Source organism: Tenebrio molitor, chromosome 4 (assembly GCF_963966145.1).
Source record: "Tenebrio molitor chromosome 4, icTenMoli1.1, whole genome shotgun sequence".
Classification (NCBI taxonomy): Eukaryota; Metazoa; Arthropoda; class Insecta; order Coleoptera; family Tenebrionidae; genus Tenebrio; species Tenebrio molitor.
In genome coordinates, this window is record NC_091049.1 from 20,158,077 (window position 1) to 20,184,974 (window position 26,898).

The window sequence follows — 26,898 nt, forward strand, 5'->3', positions numbered from 1 at the left end:
AAATGTACAATGTTCTGGCCTGGTTTTTAAATCTCTTTCTGCTGCTCAAGGTATTAACGTATTATGAAAGGAGCATGGACTATTGTTACTTTGGACTTACCCATTACAACACAACAATCTTGTCCAACAAATTAGGTAGGTACTGTTGCGATCAAACATTTTTGGACACTAATGTCATCGTGCTGTCATACATTCTAAAACGACCTTTATGTATTAATAACCTCAATTTTGATTGTGTCAATTTTGAAAATGTGAATGTCAGATTTACCGAGAAAATATTCAAAAAGTTGAAAAAATCAGATAAATGGAATAGAACCAGGTTTTAATTAATAAAAAATATAAAACAAATACCCAAATGTACTCGCTACAAAGAATAATTCTCGAAACGGCCGGTCATAAAACCTTCATTGGTGGTAAAGCATTCAAAGGAGGAGAGGAGCAGATAAACTTCTTGCAAGATATGAAGAATTAGCCAAGACTGCCTAGAAAATTTCTTTGGCACTGGACGTTAACAAAATGGAAATTCTACTAACCCTAGTGCCGTTCAGTTTCGAAGATCTTTCAGAAAACTGTTTATATTAACTTATATTTATACTAAACATATGAATTGCTGTGACGATTTTGCCGTGATATTGACAAGTTTGTCTGATTTTAATGACAGTAAGCCTCGCGCTTTAATCATTAATTCATTAGTGAGACAAATAGACAAGCATCTCAGGTGTCCAACTGTGATTATCATGAAAAACATCTTCCTGAACAAAGGGATTTAAGTACGTTTGTGGATATTTGATCCGTAAATGCCTTAAAATACATACGTACAACATATGTGAGAAGTTCCCCAAAGAAAATGATGATTTGGATAACTAAAATTTATTCTTACATCATAAAGCATACATACGCGAATCATTTTTATTTGTGGGCCTTAAATCTCCACATGAAACTTTTTACAATTACATATACAGTCTACAGCAAACTTTTTTTGCAAACTTTGAACACCATATATATAATCAACCTGGTAATCATATGCATACATTGTCTAAAGCGATTCTGTGATTTCAACATCCACATGATCATTTTCAAGTAGTGAATTACCTGTGACTTGTCAAAACAAATTTGTTTGTTAAAAATTGAGAAAATGCCACGTGGAACTTACTTAACTGAAACTGAAGAAGGAAAGATAATGGCGCTGCATGGAGAAGGATGTGGCCTTCGAGAAATCGCTCCCCATATAAGAAGGCAAAAAATGAAAACAGTTCCCAATCTTACAATGCGGCACAAACAAGCACATTTGGAATTTGCTCAAAGAAACATGAATCGCAACTGGTCCCAGGTACATATTCCATTTCTTTTTTATTGGATGTTCATTAAATCTTTTTTGGTGTTAACGTCATTTTTTCCGATGAAAAGAAGTTTAATTTAGATGGTCTCGATGGATTTAATTGTTACTGGAGAGATCTGAGAAAAAAACCTCGATATTTTTCAAAACGAAATTTTGGTGGTGGTGGCTTAATGATTTGGGGAGGTTTTTGCAGCGAAGGAGTTCTTCGATTTGGGTTTCCTTCGTTCAGAATGAACAGTGCAGAGTATACATTAAACAAAAGTCAAGAAATTAAAGACTAAATGTACAAAATTTAAAAATCAAATGACCAAAGTAAACAAAAGAAAAGTTTATTCCAAATGCTTGAAATGACTAAGTGAGTGTCAGTCACACCATTTGTCAAATCAGTTTGATTCTTTGGTCATAAACTATAACGATTTTTAACGTTTCACCATTACAATGGATACCGGAGAATGTGTGGATATGATACAACTTATTTTGAATGCGGAAGTAACAGTGCAAGAGCTTTGCGTCTCTATAGAAACCGTTTTCCTCAACAAACAGTTCAACATAATCTCAAGAAACATAATTTTTTCCCTGCATACCACGAAAGGTACATGCTCTTTTTGAAAACGACCCTCAGCGTAGGATTGAATTTTGTACTTACTTTATTAGTAAGTTAAAAGAAGATCCTATTTTTACCGTCGTGTGCTTTGGTCAGATGAATGCACTTTCGACATGAAACGCTGTGAAGAAAAGGCTGAAGCCAGAGAGAAAAAGAGACTGGAACTTCAAACCCAACAACATGAGGACTTTAAAGATCTCATGAGCAAAATTAAGTTTGTTATAAGAAAATGGATTTTTGTTATCTGAGATTGAGAAACCGAGAAAGTTCTAAACACACGTCCGTCATGGACACTACCAGGCCAACGGCAATCAATGTCTATAAATGACCTGTCTGCTTTGCACACAGCCTGTAGAACAACAAAATAGAATTTCTTTCTATTAAAATAAGAATCTCCGTCTTCTTTTGGACGATTTATAGCGACATGACAACCATCAATCGCACCAATTATTTGAGGAAATCCTGACTTATTTGAAAATGCCATAGACACTTGGGAAGGTAAAAAGAATATGTACACATAGGTTCACAATATGAACACCACAAAATGGCAGAACGAATTTGGAGCTGAAACTGCCACTACATTACGCTTGACACATTCACATGTATCCGGTCCATCTATCGCATCATCGGAAAACCATAGACATGATCTACCGGGTGATCAAGAAGGACTGTTTAAGTTGGCAGTACAATTAAGAAAAATTTTTCATTCGGTTATTTATAACACTGCAACTGGATATGTTTTGTTGGTTTATTTTACAAATATCTGATATAGGTATAGCATTAACAACGACAAGCCACCAACAACCGAAAGTTACTTCTGTTATACGATTTAAAATACGATCCAGTGTTACCAACTTAAACAGTCCTTCTTGATCACCCCGTATAATGCAAACCATTACGAGATTGTGTCATCGGTTGAAAACGAAGAAATTCGGGTTTGTGTTCATCGAGGATTATATCCGCATACACATTTAAAAACTCATCAACTTTCATCATCGTCATTGAAGAATATAACTTTTATTATAACTAATTAAATCTATTTCCTAATCAGATGTTGTTTTTCTTACCCACACCCAACAAATATTCAGGCACATCCCCACTTTTTCAACCCCCCACCACGTTACCACACCCCCAAACGCCCAACCACGGTTCAAGCCCCCACCCCAAGTACCACCTTTTTCCCCCCAGAAACAGAAACCACACCCCCCTGGGGCCCCCACCACACACAAGCATCACAACAAAAACAAACCACACCCCATCTACTACTACTTCAGCAGCAGGGGTGTTTTCGCCGGTTAGAAAGCGTCTGAGACGGAAAATGCGACCGCCTCAGAGACTTATGTATTTTTGAGTTGAGAAGTGTATTTGGAATTTTGTATGATTTCCGATTCTAACGTTGTAATATTGTAAATAGTATTTCCTCAATTAGCAGGGGAGAGTTGTAGTTGATTTGTTTTTGTGTATAGTTTTATCGAGATTTTTTGTAATATTATTTTGCCGTATGTAAATAGATGTTATTGTGGGCGGTTGTGTTTCTCTTCAATGCTTCCACCACCCACGGCCACTTCAGAAGCACCTCAGTTGGTTACTGTTGAAGAAGCCATTGAAAGCTTCAGAAAAAATATAATACGAAAAGAAACGGAAATTGCTGGTATAATTGAAAGTGATCATCCTTTCTATAGACATTTTCGACTTGAATATGGTGATAACATAGTAATACATATTCGTTGTACTTATGAAGCAAATTATGCGGAGCAGGCGTTATAATTTCTTGTTATTAATATCGTGAATTAGTAATGCAACGAATATTAAGCAACGGAGAATACGAAAATGCATCATCGTTAACATACACACCTGAATATATGGATGCTAGAAAAATGAATCAAACTTATTCAATGACAACTGTTTGAATGTACCTATCGAAACTAACTTATACAATAGAATTAATCTCATTCTTTTTTATTATAAACACCTCTACATAACATAGCTAATCAGACATAAATTCACTTTAGTCTTGTAAAAGTAATCGATGACAAACAACCTTAATTATGCCTGTAGTTATAAAATACAAATGCTTAAAATGTAAAGGTGAAACAGACACGGAAAATACATTATGCAGCATACTGCAGCATGCTTAGTATCATAAAAAGCACAGATGGAGCTAAACATTTGCCTTGGCATTATGTTAATAAATGATACCATTTATAGTTATATAATTTAATTATATCAACTAACAAAATGTAATGTAAACTCAAATATACAGGGTGGAACAAAAGTAACAAATAATCGCTGTAACTTTTTAATTTGATTTATGATCATGCATGATCTGACCTTTTTACTTTGTTCCTACCTTCTTTTGTTTCGCTGCCACGGCTACCAACTTTGGTTTTTTAAATAGCACCCATACATTTTTTGTGTGATTTTCAAACAAGCGTATCTTTCTGTATTCATAAATACAGTTTTGCCATTATGGGGAAAAAAAGAATAAATAAAAAAATAAATAATGAAAAAAAAAATTATTTACTAAGTAATAAAATTGATTTTCGAATGGACTTTAAAATCAAAAAACCACCAACGTCGCATTTTCCTCAATAATTACTATCGGCAACGCTGTCGAGTGTAAAATTTGGTGAGACTTGTAATTTTGAGGTTAAATGTTTATTAAGTGCGTGGAGGGAGAAAAGACTGGAGATGGCACTAATTCAAATAAGTGTACCGGCCCGCGAAAACTACAGAGTCATAAAAGGTTTCTGAATATAGACGCTAGGCCAATGGCTTCCTTCGCCTTCCTTCCAGGCGCATTGTGCTTCTTTATCTAGCGCATTGTGAACTGGGTCATAAAAGGTTGTTGCACGTGCTTTTAGAGGGTTCGGATTTTTAACATGGGAAGCATAGGAAATGCCATCTCCAGTCTTTTCTCCCTCCACGATTAAGTGTCTTGTTTTTCTGGGCATGTTTAAGTAAAAGTAATAAGAATCAATTAATAAATTAAATGTGCTGCTAATAAAACAATATGAACGAAATTCAAAGCAATTGAATTTTATTTTGAACCAAATAAATGTCATAATTTATTGTTACCAACATAGTATGAAAAAATATCTACCTAGGGTTTTTTAAATTTTACCAACCTAAAGCTACACGTGGTTGATTTTTGAATGGACTTTAGTTAATGAATTTATAACCGAAAATTGAAACTGGCAAAATGGCAACCCTTGTTTTCACTGTTTCCAAGGTTATGCGCAAAACTAAAAATTTGACGGGAGCAACTACGCAATGCGAACGTCCGTGATGTGGGCAGACATTTATTTATGAATCTTTGTTATATTTTAAGGTTTTAGGCCTTAATCGTGCATAAAATAGCGTATGTACTGCGGACGTAAACTGGCTTTTATGGCCTTAATACATAAATAACTATTAACACTTTGTTGACATGGGAATAATCAGGCAAGGCTTTTTTTAAATTTGTGAAAATCTAACCAAATTTTGAAATAACATCGATGACCCAAAATTTATTGCTCGCGATTGCACTTGGCTCTAGTATGCAAATCAATGTAACATTTTAGTTAACACTCCTTCGGGTCATATTTAAAACTTTGTTGAGTACATTTTTCCTATTTTTGAATTGAGGAACTTACACTACACAAATGCATGGTAGTTTCTTACAAACAATGCAACTGACATGTCAAATAATTCACCTATTGTCAATGTGCTCCAATTTTCTCTGCAACAATGACCTGCGATAATTAGATACCTATGAGTACATACCCATTTACTGAACATACATATTTATCACATTCTGAGAAAGCCACAATCAAATACTTAGAAACTTACCATACGGTGGTGAGTTGCTAATTGTTTCAGGTGTTGTCTAGTCACGTCCAGAACTGACATCTCCTATTGCTGGCATCAAAATACTAAACCCCGAATGATGATAACTGATCTCTCAAACACCACACACAACAGTCCGTTGATCGGCACAGTTCATTCTGTAAAACACAACAGAATAAATAATAAAGAGGTTCAGCAGAAATTTTGATTTTGCAAAAAATTAAGGTACCTAACCTAAAAATGGCGCTAGACGCTTTACATTCCCAATCAGTAAATTTTAACAGTAAGTAAACAAATAACAAACTACTGCATTTACGCGGCTACTGTCTTTATAATGAAAAATGTAATCAATAAGAAACATAAGCAAAATACGTATGAAAAGAAAAACTTACAATTTCACTTGTCCTAGAGTACTTGTCCCACTCTAACTGTCACTTTTGAACTTTTGAAAGCCAAAACAAAAACCACAGAACCCAGAAAAACTTAAATTGAAAATAAAAACCGAGTAAATATTAAAGATTGTTCAAAAAAGTGACAAGTAAATTGCAAACAATTTATTTGGTAGGAAATTATAAACTTAACAAAATGCTTTGAAATTCGGTGTATAACTGGTCGCCTAACGCCTAGAAATGGAGTCGTATATAATCTTGTCTAAAATAAATTACTTCCTACGATTTGGGGATATTCGTTACTAGGTTGCCATAAATTTGGTTAGGTTGGAGGCTATGTGGTTTCTGGTGACAAACAAAAGATATCGTAACCGTAAGGCAGCGAATTCCTTGTAATAGTTGCATATGGCTCTATTTCTCGCTAAGTGATGGATGTTTTTTCGTTTCACAATCAATTTTGGTTTCTAGCGGCATATTTAATTGGACTTAATCTCTCAATTCATAGTAACCAACATATTCAACATTCAAAATTACTTTTGAAAATTCTAGTTACACACAACATGAAAAACGTTATTTCCCTAAAAGTTCGAATTCTAGGGAGTAATTTATTTTTGACACGAGAGTAAAAAGTAGTTCACACAAAAAAAAGTATAGTCTACTCAGGTCCATTCAAATATTTAAAAAACCATCACCTGTTGCTTCAGGTTGGTAAAATTTAAAAAACCCTAGGTAATTATTTTTTCAAACTATGTTGCTACTATAAATTATGAATTATGACATTAATTTGATTCAAAATAAAATTCAGTTGTTTTGAATTTCCTTCAAATTGTTTTACTATGACTCACCATGTTTCATTTATTTATTAATCCTTATTGCCCAGTATAGAATTCACACGAACCCTCCATAAATTTGAGTAATTTGACTCTTAATAAACACCACTTCAAAATTACACTACACAGCGTTGCGAGGAGTGCTCGAACGAACCAGTTCGAGAACATGTCTTGTGAAACCAGTGTAACATGCTTTTTTTTCTACTTCGGCTTTATTCGTTTCATTTTCCTATTTTGCATCTTTAACCCAGTCAGTATAACACTCAAACGGGTTTCGAAAAGGAGTTCTTTTCGATACCGGTTTCAGGAACATTTACTTAAATGTTTAATGTTGGCAGTGACTCACGGTGAGTATTTGCTAGGCGATCATTTCACTTCACGACAGTTTAAATTCAAAACTTGCAACTGTTCATCTAGTTACCAGTGTCACCAACCCTACATTTATTAATTAATTAATTCTCCTAACATATGTTTTGAACTTGTATTTAATTTAAAATGTCCAAGATAATGTGAGATGTTCTTTATTTATATTAATATTGGCTACGATTATAAGCATAAAACAGTAGGCTTAGTTTTTAATTTACGTAAGTTTGTCATCAAAACAACACGCCTGTAATTGTGAATGTATGCCTGAAGTGTAGAGAAGACACAGAATAGGAGTTTGATGTAGCTATAAAATGAACTGATGAAGTTTTAAATAAGGAAATACGTTAAAAATAAATAAAAAATGTAATAACGAGTTTTATCGCCTCTGGCACTAATGCAAGCATTAACACGTCGTGGCACGCTTCTATTATATTCACTATTCTAACTTAACATTAAAGCTGCAAACCTAAGCGACCTATTATTAAAGTCTAATTTTTAACTTTATATTTGCAATTTTCTTTCTCTTCTAACTTCTTCTAACAACTTTTCGTATCTCTTGAGATCCACAATTCTCGCTAGCGCTTCGTCTATTTTAGCTTTTTCTGCTAGATTTTTGCGAAAACATTTCATCATTTATCTCTTCCAGCGGTTTGTGATTGTTTTTATGAGTACACCTTCGTTTCCTTTAACGTCACTGTCGCGGAGCGCACTATCTCGCATCAACTTATGTTTTTTCACATTTTCCCACATCTTCCCTCCTTCAGGACCTGCACAGGGTGATGGTGGTGTAGAAGAGTTTCCCTTTTCAGAGCTTGTATGTGGTGGTGTGGGTGGCGCTGATGTTCCGTGCCTTGGTGACCCCAACTGAAGGTCATCGTCGAAATTTAAAATGATATTCGTTTGTGACACCAACTTGTAGAATACCAGAAGGATATCTGAAAATATCACAAACAAGATTATTTAATTAATTTATGAAGAGTTAATAAAAATTTAATAGTTATTTATTCAATAAACTACTTTGTTAATCAAGGCGATTAGTAATAATCGAAACTGTTTAAAACACGAACGAGTGTAGCGAGTGAGTGCCTTTAATTGTTGAGATTATTAATCGCCCATTAACAAACGAGTTGATTACAAAATTTTTTCGTTGACCGCAAACTTTTTTTTTGTGACAAAATTTCAAATTAAAGCCAAATCAAAACCTTTTTTCTCAACATTTTCTAATCACTTTTCCACAAAGAGTGTTAAAAGACGTCAACTCCATTCACATTCAATTTCATGTAAAAATCACGGTTGCTAAGAAAACCTAGTTACCTTTGAAAAATATGACATGCGAATTATAACCAAAAAGGTCGGCTTTTGAAAAAGTGAATTCGTAATGGTGCAGTTATGGAGCTATAAAAGATAGAAAACCCTGCTGCACTACCTGCTGCAGTGTTGGTAAGTGCAAACAATGCATGTTCGAGGTTGCTTATACATCAAAATATCATCAAAACGTCAAAATCGCAAAAATCGTTGATTAATGAAAAATAGTGTATTAATGAGGTCCATTAATAAAGTCCATTCTCCTTGGATTTTCCTCTCAAGGTCAAATAATTTAATTTTTTGGCTCTGTAATTATGTTTTGTAAATAACGACATGCAGCTAACCAACATAATGCGATTTAGCAATGCTCAATCCAACCTACAAAACATAATTACAGAGCCAAAAAATTTAATTATTTGACCTTGAGAGGAAAATCCAACGTGAATGGACTATATTTTAGGCAAAATAATTCATTAATATTGAAATAAATTAACAAACGGTCAACGGTAAAGAAAATTTTTAAAGTCGAACTTACGTCTTCATCCAGGACTGAGAGAGATACCTCCAAATTCCGAGATCTGCACATTTTGGAGGGGGAGGTGGAGGTGGAAGACTGTAGAATTGATGTAATATTTTGTAATTATTGCAAAATGAAAATAATAATTGACAATAAAAATAAAAAATATACAGGGTGTTATTGAAATGCGCGGACAAATTTTAACCACGAGCTACTGGTTTCATGTAGAATTCGGAAAAAATATTTAAAAGATTCTATGTTAAAATGACATTTATTTTTTGAGCTACAATTGTTGTCCCACAACCTCGTAGGTAAAATTTCGGAACATTTTAAAAATACACCCTGTTTATCATCTATACTGGGTGCCCCAAAATTCGCGGAACAACGTAGTAGTACGTTGTTAAGTAGTCATTAAGAGATCAGGTAAAAATGTTTAAAAAAATCAATCTTCTTTTTTGTAGAAGATATGGACCTATTCGTTACACTAAATGTGGCAACATTTAAAAACATTCTATGCATCCCAATAGTCTGCAAATATTTCATTTTTGTTGTATCCATGGAAATGAGAGGGAAAAATCAAAGCCATGTTGCCGCACGCTATTTGAGGTAAAACGAACATAAAATTACTACTTGGAAATGCTGGAAATAATGGAGAAAATAATTGCAAACCTGATCACAATCGTTCAAAATTATTAGGCCACTGGCTAGTAAAAGACAAATAGTCAAAACATTTTTTATGTTAAATTTTAATAAATCTTGATTATGAAACATTTTTTTATTATTTAAAATAAACGAGATCAAAGCTGCACCTTTTGGGCCCCCATATCTTCAAATCTAAGAGGTATAGAATTTTTTAATTATTTTTCTCATTATTTTCTAACATGAATTGACATTACCTCATTGAGTTGTTCCGCGAATTTTGGGGCACCCAGTATATACAGGCTGTCCCAGAACTGGCTCCCCAGAGAAAAAAGGGAGCCTTAGGGCGAATATATGAACGTGTATTTTGAAGAAAAAAAAGTCCTATCTCAAATGATAACGGAGAAAAGACATTCTGAAGTTGACCAATCAGAGTTCAGCACCATTAAGGTGGAATAATCGCAATTTTGCGTTGCCTAGGTTTCCTTTTTATCCCTAAACCTCTATAATTCTGTCCATTTGATTTGGTCCACTACATTTATTAGAATGATTGTTTACGTCAGTTTGACATTTGTTATACAATTTCGCTGCGATATTTCATTCAACATGCGATATTTCATTTAACATGTATTCTTCCTCTGAGTACGTAGATATGATTCTTACTTTTGCACGATGTGGGAACAATGCACGTGAAGCAGTAAGGTTGTACTATCGGCGCCATCGAAATGTGAACGCCAAATTTTCCTAGTGTGTGTTGAAGCATTAATCATAGGCGTGCGTTAATGTGACAGATTTGTGACAATTTTCACAAACATAATTAGTCAACAGATTTAATTTATTTTTAAACAATATACCTGCCACGACACTTGACCGATATAGGAAAAGCGAGGGCTGTTGCCGTCGTTACTCGACGAAAATTGTAAAAATTGTAATAGAAAGTTATAGGTAATAGAAATCTTTTCTTAACTTCCATACATATAGTACGCCAGTGAACAAAGTTTTATTTAATGTAGAACAAAACAGAAGACGTTTCTATGGCACCAGAAATTCGTTCACATTTCGTTGGCGCCGATAGTACCGTGAACAATGTCCGTAAAGACAAAGTCATCCGGATCATAAAACAATCCTGAAATTAATCGTCGAGAGTCGAGAAACGGGTCAGATGCAGCCAGTTCGAAGAGAAATTGGGAGTGCTCCAAGAAATGTACGGACTGTCGAACACGAGGAAGCCGTATTGAATGTCTTTGAGGAAGACGGCACCCGGAGTATTCGAACAGTTTCTCGTGAAATGGGTTTATCCAAGAGTTCGGTGCAGAGTTCTAGCTGATAATAGGAGGCATCCGTACACGGGTACAACATCTTCTGCCAGAGGATTATCCAATTAGTCGAGAATTTTGTCTATGGTTAATAAACCAAAACGATGCTCATCCACACTTCTTATCACGGATACTGTTTTTTGATGAGTCGCTATTTTGCTGGGAAGGTTGTTCCAATTATCACAACCTTCATATCTGGGCAGAGGAAAATCCAAGAGAATTATTTCCCAGAGGTTTTCAACATAGGTTTTCTGTTAATTTGTGGACTGGGCTATTGGGCGATCGTTTGGCAAGTATAAGTGTGGTGGATCCTTCCATTTGATAAAATTCCGAATCTCCCGCTCTAGATTGGACCGCAAGATTAACGGGGGCAAGATATGCTCTGTTCATTAGCACGGAGCTACCTGATTTACTTGAAATTGTACCTCTTGCTCCACCACATTTTAGCAGAAACGTTCGGGAAATGTTCGATAAACAATATCCACAGCGCTGGATCGGTCGAGGAGGACCGCATCATTGGCCTGCCAGGTCTCCAGATCTGAATCTGAATCATTTGAAATCTATCATTTATCGGCGGCCCATAAATTCAGAGGTTGATCTGAGAGTTCGAATTCAGGAGGCTTTTGTTTCAGTTACTGAAGAAATGATAACTAACGCTACTACAAGAAGTTGTTACGTAGAGCACAATTGTGCATACAAATGAATGGTGGTCATTTCGAACATCTGCTTTAACATTATTACCTATTTAAATAAATGGTTCTTTTTAGAAACGTCATTTTTATTGTTTTATTTCGAAGTTAATTGTCAAGTCTTGATATTGATGACAGATAAACGTCAACGAATCTTTATATCGGAAAACGTCAAAATTCCAGTCGCCCAAACATTTTATTGATTTGTGCGATATCAGAGATTTTTTGTTGTTGTTTAGCAACCGATCGGATTTTTTAGTAATACCTGAGGACGAGCTTCTGGGATTGGTGAAATTAAAAACTTTATAACTCGGTAATTTGAGCTAGCAGAAAATTTATTTTAGTCAATTTAGAGTCTCTTTTGTTGTCGGCACATGCCTGTTTTCTCTGGGGAGCCAGTTCTGGGACACCTGTATATAAAACTGAATGTCTGTTTGTTTGTATATTTTGTATGCAAATCTACTGTTTTACTCCGATCTTGATGAAATTTTTTACACTTGATCTTCAAAACAAGAAGAAAATTACGGTCTACTTTAATTTTACAAAAACCAACCCCTACTACCATTTTCAACCCTGTTAAGAAAAAAAGACATATTTTTCGAGTTGGAAATACCCTCACCTTCGCCGCTTCACCCCTATTTCATCCTCTGAGTATATCGTCACCTTCGCCGCTTGACACCCACAAAAAGCAACCCCTATTATCATTTTTAAGCCTGTTAAGCACAAAAAAAGTTTTTTCGAGTTGGAAATCGCGTTTGCATGAAATGTTCAGTTGTCATAGTTACATTTGGTTATTTATAAAAGTAGCAATTTCGCAAAATGTGTTTGAATGATTGTGTTTTACCGGAAGATGTCTTAAATGACGCAAAACAAGCTTCAAATAGCTTAATACCGGAAAAATCAAAAGGCAGGTATCTGAAATCAAACGAGACAATCAAACAATAGGAGGATCTAAATAAGGTTACAACTGAAAATAAAAGTGTTATGTTGGCGTATTTTCATGAATTGGTAAGTGATCATAGTATTAGTTTCTTATCGTAATATTGATCTTTTTGTTTATATAGTCGAAGAAAAAAGTAGTCTACAGTAAAGTTTTAATTATTCTTCGTAAAAAGACAAACTTCATATTGAAATTACTGCGTTTATCACAATATATGAAAGTCGAAACATAATTTTAAAACATTCTGAAATTTGCGGGCGAAGCCGCGGGTAAAAGCTAGTATTTTATAAAACGTACACCAATGCCGTTTCGTTGTTTTAAAACATATTTCCTAGAGTTTACTTCGCCTTGGCGTACATTTTATAAAATATGATATAGAGGGTGTATTTTAAAATATGCCGAAATTTTACCTACGAGGTTGTAGGACACCGTAGAAGATTAAAAGCACTTAAAACAAATTGTAGCGCAAAAAATAAATGTCACTTTATTTTTTGACAGAGAAATTAATAAATATTTTTTCCGAGTTCTACATGAAGCCTAGTAGCTCGTGGTTAACATTTTGCCGCGCATTTCAATAACACCCTGTATAAATAAATCTTACGTGGGTAACTATCGATGGTGATTCTTGGTATATGTACTTCGTCCAGCGAAAGATTGGGAGATTTTAAATTATAGGCTTGTAACCCAACGTTACAAAATGCACTAGAATACTTTAAGTTTAGAGCATAATTTCAGGGTAAAAATGTTACTACTTGAAGGATATATTTAAAATTTTACGTGCGCTAGGTACTAACACTTTCTCTAGGTAGAATTTAGTGATTTTCATATCAACCATTCTCTCGCTGGACAAATTATAGTTCTATTTTCAAAGTGAGATTGAACTTTTTAGACATGTTTTCATTAAACTGTCGAAAGAGTGAGGTGAAGAAATAAATGGAGAGTTTATGTAATAAAGAAAATTCAGCATTTGCAAAAAATGTTGTGTTTTCATGTGGCAGAGGAAAGGTGGCTGCACTCCAATATACAGGGTGACTTTGAAGGTTGTGCAGATATTTGATCCTGTGATAGAACCCCACAAAAAGTAACGATTGAGCCAATAATGCCTTATACAAATGTTGATATTTTTTGAGAAAAAGGAGCTCAAAGTTTTTCAAAAAAAGTTTGGGAGCCACTGAATTTTATGAAAAAATAGGTCAAAAAGAATCATAGACTTTTTTTGAAGTGAAAACTTCTTTAGGCGCACACATACATTTGATTACTGGGCAGTTTCATTCATCACGTCCGTAGCTGGCAGCCCGACCAGAGTTGCCAACCTTGGGGTTTTCCCCCTAGATTTAGGGGTATTTCAAGCGTTTAGGGGTGATTATAGGGGGAGAAATGTTTTAGGATTTTTTTCGGGACATTCGCTCTATTTTTAGTCGCATTCAATAGTTATTTTTATATTAAGTGCGCGAAGAGAGTGTTTTTTGTGCATGAAAAGGTCTTTTACGCCGAGACGAAGGTCGAGGCAGTATAAGCCTTTGAATGCACAAAAACATCTTCGCGCACGAAATATAAACAATATTTTTTCTATAATTGATTCAAAAAATTGAAATTAAAAATCCAAATTTTTGAAGGAACTCTGAAGTTTCTTCAATGCAGTGACCATGTTGCTAGGTAACTAATAAAAAACAGTGCGTGAAATGAAAAACAGAAATAGTCGTATGCGTGAAATTGCATTTCACACACTGTTTTGTATGGTTTCTATGGTTTCGATCTTACTAACAATGTAAAAAAAAAGACACGTAAGAAAATGACCCACTTCATGCACAGATAACTATGCGTGAATTTCAATTTTTTGAATCAATTATAGAAAAAAATATTTATTTACTACTTTCCTTGATTGATATTAGGTTGGGAACAATAATTACTAATACAATTTCGTTCCATATTTCAACCGGACGACGCACGGGTTCCAAACAAAGCAGAAACAACGTTTCTGCTTTGCACAATATAACAAACAGAGACAGAGATAGACAGTTTTGACTGTGGTGGTCTACTTTAAATTTGGCATTTGGCATCTTGGCCTAATTGGGCCTCACTTAACTATAGCACTTGAGCACCTGTGCTAGTCAATACAACAAGTACATACACAGAGAACAATTTACAAACATTTACAGTAGAAAAAAGTTGTATCCTATTACACGACAAAAGTTACTAAAATCACTAGATTTAGTAGTGTATATTGAAAATGGACGGAGTTTACAATGTGTGATAAAAAGAAAAAAGTGTACGTACAAAAGTATTGTAAAGCGTGGGAGAAAGAAGCGACGTTTAAAGGTAAGTCTACTGTTCCTCATGCATTCTTTTTGTTTGATAATTGTTTTTGTTTTTTTTTAAGTGAAACTTTTTATGGGAGGGGTTTGAAATTCTGATCGGCAACCTTTTCGTGTGACGAAAAGTGGTGGGGGTAAACACTGTCTCGCACAACGGTTGCGCCAATATTTCCATCTCACTTAATTTGGAGTCTAATTATGTAAATCAATCTGTTTGACACGATACAAACATCCCTTAAAATTGTGTATACTTCTGTCTTTGTCACACTCACGGCAATTATCGATAATGTCCTCTCTTTTAATTAAAAATGAACAATAAGTTACGCATTTCGATATTGTTTAGTGTTATCGTTAAAATATACAATTTTGTTGTAAATATGCTTAAGTCAGGCGCAGAGAGAACAGGAGCGTGGCGTGAGAGAAAACGTACGATGAAGTGACAGTTCAGAGTGTGAAAAAAAACGGTGTAAATAATAAAGACAATGAATCAGCAACTAGCACCTCGGCTCAGCCACCTCCTCTTGCACCTATCAGTGATAATTTACAATATTCTGATTTTCCTGTAATACAAAAGTTTCACTTTTCTATCGTGCGTCTGTACGACACACTCTCTTTTTAATTTTAGAATTGTTAGGCCCAGACCCAACTGGTGTTGCAAATAAAGCATTTTGCAAATATTGCAACCAAATACTTATATAGGTATTTGGTGTCAAACGCGGCTTGCATTTGGGCTTTTCAGTATGCGGCTTACATTCGAATTCTTTATACAGTAGAGTCCCGATACGCTGAACACCCTATAAGGTGAACACCTCGGTAAGGTGAACACTCAAAATTTTCTACAGAGAATTCTATAAGGTGAACAACTGAAACCTCGATAAGGTGAACAAAACAAACACTTTTTTATTACACATAATGCAATTGCATTTTTATATTTTCCAAAAGCTTCTTGTACCGTTTTTTGTAATTTTAAGTTACTGCGCCTCACCTCCTTAGATTTTACGTTTCTACAAGTCTGCATATGTTCATTTCAATTCAGATTTTTGTGGCATTAGACGTAGTCTTGTAGTGTTTTTAAAATTTGATAAAGGGTCTAGCGTGACTGCACTCTTTCGCTATTAATGTGTTACTAATTCTACAGTTTGTGGCTCTCAAAAATTAATTCTCAGGTATAAATAATGAAAAACGAGTAAAAAAAAACTTTCGAAAATGGAGGCAGCATTATAGGCATGGTTTTTGAAAATGCGACATAGGCATTTTCCAGTTCCGGTGCAATGATAAAAAAAAAAGCCAAAATATTTCAATGGTATTTTAAAGGAAAACAGAAATTTTAATAACAGCCAAGGATGGCGTCACAACTTTGGTCTATACCTACGGTCGCAAAAATTTGCAGTCTACTCGAACTAAAACTAAATTAACGCATTACTTTGAAGGCCAATAAATCTAAAGTGTTAAATAAAGAGTTACACGATCATATTTTGCCTTATTTTTTTGACTTTGATAAGGTGAACAAACTCGATAAGGTGAAAAGGGTCTGCCTGAATTAGTTCACCTTATCGCGACTGTACTGTACTAGTTTTTTTCGAACTTCTCTAAAAAAACAATGCGGCTTATATTCGGGTGCGGCTTGTTTTCGGAACAATACGGTAATAATGTCTGGTCTGTTACGCTTAATATGAATGTCAGTTAAAACTGTTCGATCAAAATATAATTTGTAATTGTCATTTTCCAAACAACTTTCTGGTTTATAACTATGTGGTTGGTTATTCTTTAATAAATTGAATTTAACAGCTAAATTCATACGCATAATTTTAGCGAATATATCATGACGTTTCTTATGTTCGCTTGGAGCCAATGTTAAAATATTATTCAGCAGGACGTTCCACAATTGTTACCACATTTTATAGACTAATTTTGATAGAAGACTGTAGTGCTCAGGGACTGTATGATGCTGTAACAAATCAGTTAGCTGCTGATGGTTTACCACTAAATAATTTGGCTGGAATTGGAGTGGATGGCGCTAATGTTTTACTTTGTGACAGCATGAGTATCGCAATTTATACATAAAACTGGGAAATTTGTCGACATCTAAGAAAGTTGCAAAATTGTCTGGTACAAGATGGTTGGCTAGGGAATCTGCCATCTCAACCATATTACAATAGTGGGATGAACTCTTTCTTTTCTTTACCAAAGCCAAAGTTGAAGATCAATGTTTTTCAGCTGAACAAATTATTCACATCATGGAACGCCCTGCATATAAAGTATATCTTGTATTTTTGAAGTACAACTTAGAGAAAACTAGCTGACCCGGCGAACTTCGTACCGCCTCAGAATCAATAAATGTTGTGTTAACTTATTAGCTGAATTGAATTAAGTTTTTTTATTAAGATAAAATGAATAATCAAAATGAAGGAGATTATTGGTATTCACGTCACGTGATGTGCAAATGTGATTAACTCCGATGAATTTACGACAATTCATTGATAGAGTACTGAAAAATTAAGTTTTTTCGGTAAATTCATTTGCAAGAAGTGAGAGTATAATGAGTACTTAGTAGAGCAAATTGCTGTGTCCCGAGTTGTAACTAACTATACAGTGAACTTTTTATCAATGAACCATAGGAATTGACATGGTGTAAACTTTATTTCATGTCCGAAAAATAATTTTGAAATTAGCAATAGAAACACCATTGACGCGAAATAAAGTTTATACTTTATACCATGTAAATCTCTATGGTTCATTGTATAAAAATAATCCAGAATTAACAATCACCATAAACGGATTGAATATTTTAATGAGTTTGGTTGGAATGCAGTCAACATCTGACGGGAAGAAAATATGGAAAATTAAATTAAAAATTGGAAAGAGAATTACTAAGCATATGCGTGTTTGTTGGAAACATTTTGTAGATGAAGATTTTGTTCCACTGGTTTGTTGGTTTGGACGCACTGTTCACTTGTTTGATAGTTTCGAGGTTAGGTATGCCGCACAGCAATAAATGTTCAACCCTAAAACAGCTTCCCCCGTGACGTAGCATTACCTACTTGGGGTAGCATTTAAATAATTACAGACAGTTGACGTACTTAAATGCATAATTAGTTAGATACAGGTGCGATACACTGAATATGTGAATAAGCCCATTTCTAGCGTTAGCCATGACATAGCAGCGGCTATGTTCGCAATTTCTGCAGGGATGTTGGCCTTGTAGGGTCCTTTGATGGTTGATATAAACGCGAGATTAAAAAAAAAAACACAAACAAAATTGCAAGGGGACAAATCGGGCGAGCGGGCTCTCTACTACAAATTGCCCCTTATTGAGGTGAGACTCCAGTTCTTCGTCTTGTCACACTCCCGGTTTGTCTGAAATCATGGTTTGAACGTAGTGACCCATGTAACAATTGATTTCTGGTTCGCGACACGACCCAACATTGAAGCGATTTCGGAAGGGTTGCGATCACAGAAAATCAGTTTGAAAAGTAGACCTCAACGGCAAACGCACCTATCGGCTGCTCGGCAGGGAACCGGTGGCGGTCCCCAGGGGAGCGGATTCGAGATGGGAGTGGAGAGAGGATCGAGAGGAAGCTCTCGCCCTGGAGTTGCGACGGCAACTCGAGACGCTGCAATAGCCCACGCCGGAAAATGTGAGGCCATCGGGCATGCGTGTGACACCGCCCTGAGAAGGGGACGACCGCCTGAGGGAGGACGCAGGCCGGTGTACTAGTGGACGCCGGAGGTGGAATGTCTCCGGGCCAGGAGAAGGTTGACTAGGTCGAACACACAGGGCCAAAACCAACAGGATGCTCTAAAACATTACAGGGATGCATGGAAAGCGTTACGGCTGCAAATCCGAACGGGGGAGTTGATCCCGAAAGATGACGGGACAGAGGACCGGAAATTCAGGCCCATATGCCTCATTGACACGTTGGGGAAGGTACTTGAGCATCTCATCAAGGCCTGACTACAGAAAGAAGTAGACGAACGAGGAGGGCTGTCGACAACCAGTTCGGCTTTCGGCAGGGTTGTCGACGATGGATGCGATCGAGGAGGTCCTGAAGGTGGCCAAACTTGCAAATTCCGGCTCGTGGGGCCGAAAGGAGTATTGCGCGTTGGTTGCGTTGGATGTGGAAAACAGTGTCAGCGAGTACGTAAAGGAGATGGTCCAGACGTACCTGACCGACAGAACGTTGACGGTGAGCGGAGAGCTCCGACGAGACCTGGCCGTGATGGCAATGGCGGCAACAAAAGAAGATCTGCAGAACCTGGTGGACGGAGCCCTGGAACGGGTAAATGAATGGATGCGTGGAGCGGGGTTGCGCCTGGCCGCGCGAAAGACGGAAGCGGTCTTGCTGACCGGAAATAGACGACCTGGGAGAGTAACTTTCCACCTGGACGGAGAAGAGATCGTTCCGAGGGAGTCTATCAGATACCTGGGAGTACGATTCGACCGTAATACGACGTTTGGGGCCCATGTGGAAGGGCCGCTGCAAAGGCTGGGAGGATGTCAGCCGCTCTTGGTCGCATAATGCCCAACGTCGGGGGCGCCCGTAGTTCCAGGAGAGGACTGAGAGGAATGTTTAAGTATGGACGTGGAAACCGAAACAGCGATAGAGGAAGAAGCGACACTACTAGCTGGGTCGTGGAGCTGCACCCCGGCGCACGTGCTCATTTTATAAAAACTGGGCGCGTGTACACAACCTGGATATGTCATACGATCAGGGATTTCCTACTAGTCTCAAAATGCTTTAATTGTCAATGCTTCGGGCATATAGAAAAGTGTTGCAGCGCGCCGCAACAGTGTGGCTACTGTGCGAGTACGGACCACGAGGGTAGAAACTGTCGACACAGGGAAGACAAACGAGCGCACAAATGCGCAAATTGCACAAGAAGTGGAATAAAGGACGCAAACCACCACACAGCGGAGAACATCTGTCCCATCTATCAACATCGAGCTCAAGAAGCAATTAATTCCACACAATACGACGTTGATGGTTAAAGTCAACGTCATGCAAATCAACCTGCAAAAATCCCGGGCCGCCTGGCCTTAAAGGTCTAAAGTACATGGCCCGCAGCGACGACAAGTTCCTGTCGGCTATCACATACAATGACAACAACATCAGCCCACCTTTTATACCACAGCTGTCTACAAAAAACATCGTGGTAATCTCGGCAAAAATTGATATAACCCAAGTCTTTGTGGTAAGCGTTTACCTGCCAGCCAGCTCATAACTGTCTACGGATTTGCGGACGTTACAAAGAATTTTTACAGAGACGGCCATAAAGTTTTTATTGGAGGCGACTTCAACGTCCGCTCGACGTTGTGGCACGACCACCGAGAAAACAGCCGGGCCCCAACCCTCGAAGAATTTATCATTAACAACGACCTGGAAATAACAAACAAGCCAGGTACCATCCCGACTTTCTGCTCGCCCAAGGGAAGCAGTTACATTGACTTAACCCTAACATCGCAAAACGCGGCCGACGACATTAGTAGCTGGTCGGTGGTTCATGACATCGCGGCATCCAACCATAATGCCATCAATTTCACCATTGACACAAGCCGAAATAACCCCGGACAGCAAACAAAGGCTCCTGACTTCGTCATTGACTGCAACCACATCACGCCGGATGACATCGCAGTGGAAATGCAGGAGTGGAAAGCGAAATTCGATCGCGACTTTCCGACGCTGACCACACCAGCACAAATTGATGCAGCCATAGAGTCTCTCAACAACGACATCAAAACCCACATCATCAAAAGAGGCGTAGATACAGAAATCGACCGGACTGGTGGGCGGACGAAATTGAAAGGTTTCGTAAAATCTACATGAACAAGAAAAATCTCTTTTACCGCAACTGCTTTTGGGAGTATTCAAATTACCTGCACCGGCAAATGACAGCCGCAAAAAACAAATTCGCCGAGAAACTTAGTGCAACCAGACAAAGAAGCTGGCAGAAATTCGCTGAAACTGACCTGCACCGCTGCACGCGGAAACACAATATGATTTCACCGCCGGACGATCCACAATTGACGTACTGTGGCACTTCAAGAATGGCGTCAAGAGGAGTACCAGAAAATACGTCATGACCATGTTCATTGACGTGAAAGGCATTCTGTCCTGTGCTGTCGAACCGTTCAGACGTGTCTTCAGTGTTCTGTGCGTGTGATTTCAACTTTCGGTTTTTAAGTGCGGAGTGAGCATGCCTGCTCGAAACTCGGTGCGCTGCCGAAAAGGGGAAGAGCCCCCAGAAAAACTACTTGCCTCCAAGGTGCCCTCCAGAGCAACTCCACCCCTAGAAATGATGTCGACCCCAGCCGTAATACCATCAACCCCAGTCACCAGGTCCACGACCCTGGCTAAAAAAAACCGGTGAGTCTAAAACCGACCAAAACAAACCCCCTGCATTTCGCCCCTCAACCTCGCAGGCCTCGCCCTACATCTCGAGGGCGTCGTCACCAGCCGCGTGGCATGTCTCGTCACCTGCCCCCTCATTGGCAATTTCTACCCCTTTATCCCCCGCAAATCAACCCGCTCCCGACTTCAGTACACCGTGAGGGATATTCCCGCCAACCTCGCCACCCAGAAGGCATTTTATAACCTTCTGGCCGTCACTCTCGGTCTGAAATCCGTTCAGCTGAAAGTCAATTATAACAAAACCGCGTTGATTATACTACTGTTAAGACCCTTCAGGTCGCCGCAAGCAGGCCCACGATCATAAACAAAAAAATCCCGGTCCCGCGTCTGCCGCCAAAAAACCCACCTTCTCGGTGGTCGTCCGCGACGTCTCCCAAGACATCTCCCCCGAGGAGATCGCCACCCTCTGCCCTTCACTGTCGATAGTGAAGGTCTGGAAAATCGTCTCCAGGAAAACAAACCGCCCCACTTCGTTCATCCGCGTTCTCACGACCGATAAATTGACCGTTGATTATATGTTAATCAACGGCATCGACCTCTACGGCCGCACCTTCGTGTGCGACACCTCTCATCCGCCGACCTCCTGTCCCTTGCAATACCCCAGATGTTTCCAGTTCGGCCACGGGCAGGCCAACTGCACCACTAAAGCCATCTGCCCCAAATGCCCCGAAAGCCACCCGCCAAACCGATGCCCCGAGAAAGAGTCCTCTTGCTCCTCTTACAACGGCTCTCACCTTGCATGGTCGCGCGCGTGCCCGAGTTTCAAACAGATCCTAGTGACTGATGAAACTCCCATTCTCCCCGTTAAAATCATCGACCCCCCCACCGCGATCGCTGAATCGACCGACTCCGATTCGGACATCGAAAACGACACCACCATCACCATCATCAAGAGCTTGAACATCTTCATGACCATGCAGCGGTCGAAAATTCAAACCATCCTCGAAAACACCTCCAAATCGGTTTTCAACGTCGTGACAAGTGTCCCACTCCGGACACAAAATCCACCTCACTTTCGACCAGTGAGGGCCCCCCAAGTCCCCCCCCCCCTCTTTCAACTGTATGCATAAATGGCTCCGATACAAATCCTTACAGTATTTTTTATTGACGATCAACTTTTTGATGTAAGTCTTAAGTAATTCAACATTTAACATTTAAAATTACGTGTTTAAGACTTGGGTTATTGCATTAATGGGGTTTTACTCTTCACCAGGTAAAATATCTGCTTTTTAAATTTCACAAAAATCCGTTGGAAAATAACCGAGATATTAGGCTCGAAAGTCTTAGCTGAGAGACCCTATAAACTAGGCAAAAATGAATAGGGAATTCCACAATTTTTCTTGGAAAGCAAAATAATTGCCCCAATCCTCCCACGTATTCTTAAACACAAGATACATTTAAAATGTTACAAGTACTTGAAACATTACATTTAATGTGGAGATTAATATATTTGTAACACATTTCATTACAAATTTTAAACGGTATTTATAAAAAATTCATAAAAGGAAAAATTCCCTATTCATTTTTGCCTAGTTGATTATAAGATAAGACCAATCAAACTTCATATTACAAACTACAAAACAATCACCACATTTTTTATGTGTACTCACCTATAAAACACTAAAGAACGAGATGGGTAGCATGATAGAAAGAGATGCATAGCACTTAAATTTAGGGACACCAACATCAAAGTGCCGCCGGTTGAGTGAAACACCTTCTTACCTCCCTAATCTTTGACCAAAGAGAGACCACCACCACCAGTGATCATCCACGGTTTTGTTGAAAATTTGAACGATTTAAAACAAATTCTTTACCGCAACATAGGAAAAAAGTGTACTATTAAATTTCCTAGGAAAAATACCACCATCTATACGCAGAACAAGGAGGGCTGGATCAAGGTGAAAGAAATTTTGTCCCAAACGGAAACGAGCTATCATTCCTTCACCCATAAGAAGGAAAAGACGCCTTCGTCGGGAGGGGTCTGTGCCAAAACCCAACGGCCGAAGAAGTCAGGGCTGCACTAGAAGAGGAACATAATCTCGGTACTGAAAAGGTATATCAAATTCGGGGAACAAAACGCCCCTCATTTCTAGTAATAACAGATAAAATAGTAAGAATCAGCATGTTAGAATCAGAGGTCCGTTGTCGTTTGAACACCCGCGTCATGTGGACGCTGCATATTAATAATAAATTAATCACCCAGTGTCCAGTCTACCAAAAGCGTGTAGAAAATATCAATTCAAACAAAGAACAACAAACCCTTGTTAAACCCGTGGAAACACTCGTACTTGCCCCCATACCGGCCACAAACCCGTGGAACAAAGATAAAACAGAAAATCGCGAACTGCGACTTCACACCGAATTAAAAAAACTAAACGAATTAATCGATATTAAAAAAATTAAAATGACCGTGGCCGAAGACAGCAATTTTGCAATTTTTATTTGGATATGATGCAAAGGGATCAGATATTTTACAGAAAAGTGCTCTTGTCGGATGAATGCACTTTTAGTAACAACGGTATTTTTAATCGAAACATCCACCGATATGGTAGCCAAGAAAATACTAGAATAATTTTCAACGGAGATTTAGTGTAAACATATGGTGCGGTATTTTGGGTGATCGGTTGATTGGGCCATTTTTCATACATGGCACCAACTGCTAGTTGAATATATTGATGACTTTTTGGATGAATTGTCCCTTGCAGAACTTAATAGAATTGTTTTTCAACAAGATAGGGCTACCCCACATAACGCTCGCATAAATGTTAATTGGTTAGTGGAGACAATTGAGTCGTTTAGGAGAAAACTGCAGTTGAGGATAAGAAAAATTAATGAGGATGGCGGTCAAGATTGTTTCCCGAAATCGCATCAATACGCGGCATCTCTAATGAGCTCGTTGTCTCATAAGACTTGCTGTCCCTTTTCACGGAATACCTTTCGAAGCTTACTGAATGGTTTGCAAAATACTTAGTGGAAGGCAATGTCGAAAAATTTCCGTGGATCCAAAATCCTTTCCATTCTCAACTCCACCAGAATTCACTTCGCAAGAAGAAGAGAGTCTCATTGAACCCTCTTGCGACAACAACCTTCAAACAAAATTCGGTAATTCCGATTTAGTGAAATTTTGGATAACGGTCAAAAGTGAATATCCAACTCTTAGTTTAAAAGCGATGAGGATTTTCATTCCCTTTGCAACATCCTATTCATGCGAAGCCGGATTTTCAGCTGTAGCTGTAATAAAGAGCAAATATCGCTCAAAAATCAATGTGGAGCAAGAAATGAGAGTGGCAGTGTCAAGCCTTATTCCGCAATTGGCACTCGTGGGCCCACTCATTCCAAAAAAAGCCCAATTTACACACGAACTCGTTAAATAATAGTAGTTTATTTGACGAGTTCGTCTTTTGGGTCCAATTTCAAAAACTTGTATCCCTTCATTCAATATTTGCTTTTTCTAGTGATCAAGAAGTGATGCCCGTGCCATAATGTCCCAGCATAAATCCGGAATACCTTTTTCCCATCCTAAACAAGGAAAGAAACCTAAGTACGAATTCTTTAAAAAATATGAATTTAAACAAGATCTAAATAATCATATTTATCGGCTGAACGAGAGCAACAAATATTTTACGATGGCAAACTTGTACAATTAGGCCAAAAATGAAGTGGGCTATATCGGAGGCTTGACAACATTCAGATCTATTGTTAAAACAACGGGTCATGGTTATAAAAAAGTAAATAATCGAAACATCTTAATTAAAAGTCCGAGGTTACAATAATTAAAAATTAAGTTTCTGCAATATTTGCAATATAAAGAACAAAATGCCTTATTTGTTTTTTTTTTTTGAATGAAACGAAGTTATACCAAAACGGTGCGCCAGTAAGACGGTGGTTAAACAAATTACAGCCACAGAGGGTAAGCGTTTTACCGTTCTCCACGAAGAGTGCAAGTTTGGATTTTTGAAAGGTTGCAAATTCCTTTTAAATATTAATATTGATAGTTATGACTATCACAAAACGATGAACGGGTGTTATTCCACCTTATTTAAAATAATTCAAAAAATGGGTCGAAGAACAATAATTAGTTCCATCGCTGCAATGCCAGTTGCCAATTCCGCTAATTTGAAAGAAGAATCTAACGTAAAATATGTCGGAATATGTCGGAAAAAACGAATTGTATTTTTATCAATCTCTTAAATCAGACAAAATTACATTAGCAGAAGAAGTTGATTCAGATATAACGGACCGAAATAGCTCTGTCGATTTTGAGTCTGATTAATTAATCACCCTATTTATAAACATGTATTTTTGTTAATTTTGATACTTAGTTGGCTAAATATATATGTATACCTATTTTTATAAGAAACATTTGAATTTCTGTTAAAATAATTGGAATTGCTTTAGATTATATTCATTTTTATTGTTGGTTCACATTTAAAAATAAAGTTTTTCTGTTGAAAATTCTTTTAATGTAACTTATCCCCTTTTCCCACCTGCTGTAAATTATGTTATAAAAAGTCTTAAACATACCCCATTATTGAACCACATTTCTTTTTTGCTTAATAGCATTGTTATTTGGCCGTAGAATGCTGTTAAAATCATTTACAGCTGTTGTACTAGCTTGCCACACTTCATGACCAACATAAATTTCACATTTAAAATACAAACTGTTTCTACTTCTCCTGAAAAATTTACATATTGTTACTTATCCCCTTCTTGCATCAGGGTCTTCAATTACAACATATCTATCTTCATATTTGCGGTGTAATCTACAAAATCTGGATTGGTTACAGTTAAAGTTGGATTTATGCCAGTTTTTGTGTCAGGAACGGCCACTATTAGTACAGAATTCTCATCCGGTTTGAAATTCCCGCCAATTCCAAATGGGGCCGCCTCAAGGAGTAGGAATCGGTAAGAAAGATCTCCCATTACAGACACGTGTAAACTAGTGTCACCGACGGTAAAATAAATCCAATGAAGGGCTAGCCAGGGATCAATCGGGTGACCCTCGACTTTTTTTTGGTATTTTTGTTTGTTTATAAGAAAAAAAAAATAAAGAAAAACACAAACTACTCATTAAAAATTTATTGGAAAATTAAAAGAATTTTCACCACGCATATCCTTAAATAAATAATCCCAAACAATTCCTCGACGCCTTTCGAACTTCTGAACCCTTGTCCTGTGACAATTTGGCGCACAACGCAGGGCCACCACCATTTCTTGAAAGAAAGCATCCCTCCTTACGACTCTCAAGAGCAACATCACAAAAAAAAACAGAAAAAAAAATGGTCACGTGGAGACACGTACGAAGAAATCCAAGTACAAGAGGAAATCGAGACCGAGATCACCAACCTTAGCACGCCAGGGACACACAGGAGCGACACGCCACCGTCATCGATGACAAGCGAAGTAAGTGC

The 26,898-nt window shown here is 37.6% G+C and overlaps 2 long non-coding RNA genes across 3 annotated transcripts in view; one reads left to right on the forward strand and one right to left on the reverse strand.

Annotated features, from left to right (window-relative positions):
* LOC138128124 (uncharacterized) overlaps positions 1–26,898 on the reverse strand; it is a 148,456-nt gene that overhangs the window by 78,158 nt on the left and 43,400 nt on the right. For both annotated transcript variants that reach the window (XR_011158546.1, XR_011158547.1), the window contains exons 3-5: positions 9,197–9,274; positions 6,164–8,291; positions 5,775–5,929 (exon numbers count right to left, since the gene is read on the reverse strand). This is a non-coding gene — a long non-coding RNA (uncharacterized lncRNA). The remainder of the gene's footprint in view (positions 1–5,774; positions 5,930–6,163; positions 8,292–9,196; positions 9,275–26,898) is intronic.
* LOC138128131 (uncharacterized) lies at positions 11,169–11,908 on the forward strand. Its single transcript, XR_011158556.1, has 2 exons — positions 11,169–11,426; positions 11,481–11,908. It is a non-coding gene; the product is annotated as an uncharacterized lncRNA (long non-coding RNA).